General features: G+C 42.1%; 1 long non-coding RNA gene across 1 annotated transcript; it reads right to left on the bottom strand.

Annotated features, from left to right (window-relative positions):
* Positions 1-222: 222 nt before the first annotated feature.
* On the bottom strand, positions 223-5,640 carry LOC110300990. The gene is made up of 4 exons (XR_002378650.1): positions 5,582-5,640; positions 5,307-5,474; positions 374-505; positions 223-260 (listed from the first exon to the last, which is right to left on the bottom strand). It is a non-coding gene; the product is annotated as an uncharacterized LOC110300990 (long non-coding RNA).
* Between the last annotated feature and the right edge of the window lie 911 nt (positions 5,641-6,551).

The raw sequence follows: 6,551 nt of genomic DNA on the forward strand, positions 1-6,551 counted from the left end.
AACAGCAGGGATCCATTAGTGAATATTGTCTCTCTACCACTGGATTGATGCCCTCACTTATATGAATCAGTGGGATATTTTATAAGATACAGTTTAATCATCTTCTTTGCGATCAAAACATTTGTACTGGGAAAAGGCTTGCCAATTCTGTGATTTATTGTGAACATGTAGAAGAATGCTGTGCCCTTCAACAACATTGGCTGGCACTTCAATAGTTAGTTTGGCTATGACTGGAGTGTTTCAGCATGTTAAAAGTGAGACTAGAAGGAAAAAGACAAAAAAAAAAAAAAAACATCAATATTAGGACCACTGTACCCTGAGTAGGTTTTATCACTCAATCTGGTTGTGTGGGTGTGGGTGTGGCTGTGCCTACCTACTTGTTGGAGATAAGCAACATGCCTCCATTCCCTCCATGTCCCTAAAGTTGTTTCCTCTTCATTATTGTTTTGTATGTGTATCATATGCACACATGGTGCTCAGGGAGGCCAACATAGGGCAGCAGAACCTAAAATTGTAATTATAGACAGTTGTAAGTCTCCATTAGCCAGGTCCCCTAGAAGATCAGGCAGTGCTCCTAGCCACTGTACCACGCCTCCAGCCCCAGGGTGTTTTCTCTGAATGGTATTCTCTCCTCAAGTCCACACCACTCTACTTCACTACCCTCACTTCTCTGCTCACACTCAAGACTGTTTGGGGGTACAGTGATGCCTTCCTGACTTCTTTTTCTACACTCTGCCTTTTCACTTTCTGGCTATTGTTCTGTTCTTTGTGCTTGCAGCTGATTGTGGATTTCACTCTGTGATACGTTTACTGGGTCCATCTTCAAGTCCTCTAGAACTAGATAACAAGATGGTCTCAGAGACTACTCTGACCCTTTAGAAAAGGCTCAGATCCCTTTGAATGAGTGAATGTGTATCCAGGGCCCTGGTGTGTCCACGGGGTTTCTTACAAAACTCTCAATTCTGAAGCTAAAGTGGTGCTTAATTTCACTGTTTGCTTTTTATTTCTCATATACTTACTTATGATGTATACCTATGTTGTGTGTGTGACAAAATATTAAAAGTCTAATTAAGCCAGGCAATGGTGGCGCACGCCTTTAATTCCGGCACTTGAGAGGCAGAGGCAGGTGGATTTCTGAGTTCCAGCCTGGTCTACAGAGTGAGTTCCAGGACAGCCAGGGCTCCACAGAGAAACCCTGTCTCGAAAAACAAAAACAAAAACAAAAACAAACAAACAAAAATGTGTAATTAAGATTTACATGTGGATTTACTTACAAGTCAATTTGGTATTAAAAAAAAAAAACTTAAATAAAACAACCTACAAGGCCCTGGGTTTGGTCCTCAGCTCCAGGGGGAAAAACAAACAAACAAACAAACAAACAACCTTAAGCTCAAATAGAGAACACATACATACACAATCATACTTAAGACCTATTTTTAAAAAATCAAGATTTTGAATATTATTGTTTATTGGGATTGTCTCTCCTGTGGTCTTCACTGTGAAAAGAAAATTCACAAGAAAGGCTTTAGTAAAGACATAAAACATTACATTTAGCAGTTTCATAGTAAGAATATTTGGATATGTTATGAAAGAGAATATAAGGCTAATTATATTTCTAGTTCTGTCAGGAATTTTTGGGTTTGATGGCAGATTAATGTGTAAAAATATGTTCAATAGTAAAAAGGTAAAATCCAGCGTCACGTGCCACAGCTTTCATTCTAAACAGCTGTTCTAACAGCATAGCAGTTCACTGAAATGTCCTGATATTGGGTCTGGTTAATTTTGGCATGAATTTTCTTTATTTGCAATCTTTTTCTGTAATAAAGTTTAAAAGAGAATATTTCAAAAAGAAATGTAATTTTGTTACCCCTGATTGTTATATAAACAAAATAAAATTGTACTTGACATATATATTTATTTAGGACCTATTTTAGAAGGAAATCCTTATCAAAAATCTATTCATATAGCATTATATTTTGTAGCTTAATAAAATCTTTATCTTATGAACTCTAAGTTATTTTATGTAAACAAATAGCATTTTAAGGTTTATGAAATATTTAATAGCCCCAAAATGCCATTTTAATGAATTCTGAGTGCCCACATTTATAACTCTGTAACTACCAAGCCTTTTAATATATCATCCAAGTCTGGACATGTACATTTTAGTAGGGCAAGCAAAAATAATTATTTTAGCCTACAATATAAATGAAATTTTAAGAACTTGGGAAAGAAAGCTTAGCTTCTTTCTTTCTTTCTTTCTTTCTTTCTTTCTTTCTTTCTTTCTTTCTTCCTTGACACAAACACCTAATGGAAACAATTATCATAGACACACATGACACATTTTCATGAAGTCTAGGTAGGTGCACCCTGTAAAAAAACAAAGTTTCTATCCCTACCTCCTTAAGTGTCAGAAAGGCTTAGTAACACAGAAAAATCAACAGGAGAAGCTTGTCATGTAAACTTAAGGTAAAACTCTTTTCTTTTCTAATAGTTGAAACCTATTAAATGATGTTTTATCGACTTTATTATTTAAAATAAAGATCTTGCAAACAGAAATGTCACAAACCAAAATTAACCAGACATAAAGTGTACAGAACTTAATGAACTCATGTACAGTTAGAATTGGCACTCGAAATGGATGGTGTGAAGCTTGACATTAAATTTTACAAGTTGAGTATCAAATATGCTGTTTGCACTTACCCACCACCAAAACCACAAAAATCCTTTCAAGATCTAACTACATGAAGGGTAGATGCCTGTGTTGGTGAAATGTTTTTCTCCACACTACACTAAGTAAAGTTTTAAAGCGTGCTTTTAAGTCTTCAGATTAAGGCTTATAATAGGGACTGGGGTCTATTTCTGATGCTGGCACCAATGCAAGAAGGCACCCTCATCTGGAACCAATGGGTGGTAGGGGGACCCAGAGCTCCCGCATCCCACTGGTCACACTTCAGTCTGGAGCTCAGAGCCGCTTGGCCTCCAAGCAGGTAAGGGGCTGGATAGAGAATCCAGACCAGGACCCTGTACAAGCTGTCTCTGAGGGAGCCCAACCAACTGCGAACAACAAAGAGACCAGGGGCTCACTACTGGAGCACATAGCTAGGGGTGCTGCCAAGCCTGGGCAAATATCCATAGGTACTAAAGGAAGGCAAGGTGATATGATCCAGATAGCCTGAGTGGTGATGAGGGGGTGGGGTAGGGGGACTAGTGTGCCTGACCGGAGAATCTCAGCTCCCGGGAACATGGATAGACTACCGTGCCCACTTGCACAACCACAGTGCTTCGTTCAGCTTTTGGTCGCAGCCAAATTCAGATACGCACAGAAGCTATGCTCTCCCACCTCCCTAGTCCAGTTCGGAAGAACCCTGAGCAACTCTAGGCTGTTTTACCTGCGGCCTCGCCTGCCCCTCCCTCTGACCCAACAGGGAGGCTGTCCCACTCTCTAGCCACTTTTGACTGACCTTGGAATAGCTAGAGACAACCCACCCCCATCCCCCACTTACTCTGGCGTATGGACCGAGTGTGGAGAATTTAGGAGCTTAGCCCTACTCACTATGCAATCCATGCAATCAAACTAGATACACAAACCAATTACTGTGAAAGTATACCAAAACTAAAACTTACCTACTGGAGTGCTTAAACAAACGGCTCAGAATAAGCAAATGAACCAATGTGTTCTGCCACCTCTGCTGTTCAAAAGCCCCCCAAAACTTAAATGTCTCTTACCAGCATGATGGCCTCTGTATTCCTGAGTGAAGAGCAAGCCTGCAGTCCCAGTCCCTCCTCCCGATGATCACACTTGCTCTTTCCAGATTAGGCTAACTCCCACTTAACCACAGGCAGTCTTGCAGAGCTCCTTCCTTGATGGGTGACATTGCTCCTTGAGCTCTTTTTCTTGGGGGTGGGGGGAAAGGGTTTGCTCTCTGCAGTTCTACCCATAGCAGGTTCTGCTAGCACTCTAGGAGGCCCCACCCGCCTCTCACTCCGAATAGCTCTAATAACTGGCCTGGAGCCAACTGCAGGTGTGGCCAGTACAGGGGATGCTTAGTTCCCAAACTGTCATCGGTGGGGTTTTCGCTTCTGCCTCACCTTACCTAATTCTTGGCCCCACTTGCCTTACCCTCATCTGAGATCAGGTTCCTAGTCAGTGACAGACAGACTGAGTTTTCATCTATCTCCAGGTGAGGTATTGTTTCCACAGCTACCACATTAGTCAGGTGAAGGTGGCTACTCATTTCCTGACTTACACTGTCTTTCCCTTCTTCATATGGGGCACTAATAAGGAGCTACCCAGCTCCCTCTTGCTCCTGTCCCCCCCACCCCCCCAAATGTCTAACTTCCAACTTTTCCTCTTTTCACAAATCACCTCTGCACAGTTGTGTTTGTTTTGTTTTGTTTTTTTAATCTAAGTTCAGTAAACAGGGCACCTGACTCACACTATTTGCAGTCTGCAAACAGAAAGTGGCTCCTCTCAATGTCCTTCCCCCTGAGCCAACCTCCTGTCACCCACTCTCGGGGACTGGGCTCACCAGTGAGTAGGACCCCTTTGCAGAACACTGCAGAAGGTAACTCCATGGTGTTCCACACCTGTCGGTATCAGCTCCAACTGGTTCTCCCACGTGCTGTCTGAAATTAGAGAATTCCTTAACACAGGAGCTATATATGGGAGATGTGGCAGTGGCGGGCTGTGGAAACATCTGTGTCAGGGCCAGGGCTCATGTCAGGCCCTTTATAGCCACTGTCCTTTCTTCAGAGCTGAAGTTGTATGACTCACCACAGCACAAGAGAAAGTGCTGGGCAAAGCAGACCTAAAATGCTATGTCCCTTATCCTTTCACATGAGCGTTAGGACAGTATAGGTTACATACCCTCCGCTTGCCATTGGCTTTGGTTTTGAGGTTTTCTGTGTAACCCTAACTGTTCTGGAACTCACTATGTAGACCAGGCTGGCCTGCCTCTGCCTCTCAAGTGCTGGAATTAAAGGCCTGCCCCACTACCTCCCTGTGGAAAATATAATCTTAAAACTATAATTATTTGACACAAAAGGAAGCATTAAAGGCATCAGGAAAATATGAATACATAGCATACAGAAGTAATAAAGAGCTAAGTGACAAATGTTATTAAAACTGTAACAGTAACTACATTTAATGAGAAGTATTAAATGTTCTGATCAAGAAACTGCCAGAAGGAATAAGAATGTAATAATCAACTGTTTATGCTCTGTAAGTAGCTCACCATATGTACTAGCTTCTCTAGAGAACCTGTAGAATGAATAGACTCTCAAAGAGGAGTTATTAGATTGCTTACAGGTTGTGGTCAGAATAGTCCAACAATGGCTGTCTCAGGGAAGAGGGTGAAGCCCAGTACTTGCTCAGTCCATGAGGCTGATGTCTCAGCAATATCCATCTGGCACCAAAGGCCTGGAGGATTCCTGAAGAGTCTTTCTCCTCAATCCTCATCGGAAACTGGAAGAACCTATTTGTAATAAAAGCAGAAAGAGTCCAGATGATACCACCCATGTCTAAGGTGAGTCTTCTACATCTATTAAACCAATCAAAATAATCTCCCACAGATATACCCACAGGCAGGTGATTCATAGAAGCTCTCTCTCCCAGGTATTTCTAGTTTGTATCTGTTAGGATTCTGTCTGGACTCCACCCCCACAGTTACCTGGCAACAGCCAGGTAGGCCTGGCCCACTATAAAAGGGGCTGCTTGTCCCCTCCTCTCTCTTACTCTCTTACTCTTGTCTCTCTCCCCATTCCCTTCCCCTTCTCTCCACGTGATCATAGCTGGCCTCTACTTCTCTACTCTCCTTCTCTCTGCCTTTCTCTCTGCCTCTACTACTTTCTTAGCTTCCCTCCCCATGCCCTGAATAAACTCTATGCTATGCTATACCATCTATGCTATACGTGTGGCTGGCCCCTCAGGGAGAAGGGATGCCTTGGCATGGGCCCACCGAGACATCCCCTTCCTCCATACCTCTCCACACACCCATAGAGCATATCTTAATACATCTTTATCGTTTTATAATCACAACTGTATCAAGTTGACAAAGTTAAATAGTGCATCATGTGACATTTTATTTGTTACTTTATTTTTCTACATATTGGTTTGTGGTACTGAGTATTGAACTTAAGGCTTCAAACATGCTAGCCAGCCTGAGTACAGGCCCAAAAGATTCACCTCTGATTGAAAGATATAGATATATTGAAAGAGAAATACAGCAAAACGTGTTCCATTCACAAAGTAATCACAACAAAGATGGAGTAGTTACTGTAACAAGGCCTCAGCCCTTAATAGCCTCCCCCAGCCCCCATGACCTTAGCACAACCGACTCCATGGTGGAAGAACCATTCAGGCTCTAAAACTCAGCACATACACAGCACCACCAGCAAAAACTATAACAAAGGCCTAACTCATCAAAGTCCATACAGCTCTGGGAAAGTCTCAAAATATACTACCCTTACATTTGAGCTTCTAGTTCCCTCTTTGTCTAAATGTTCTTGTTAACTCAAGTATGTCAACCCAGAACATGATTTTTGTGCTTAAA

The sequence above is a fragment of the Mus caroli genome, chromosome 9 (assembly GCF_900094665.2).
Source record: "Mus caroli chromosome 9, CAROLI_EIJ_v1.1, whole genome shotgun sequence".
NCBI lineage: Eukaryota > Metazoa > Chordata > Mammalia > Rodentia > Muridae > Mus > Mus caroli.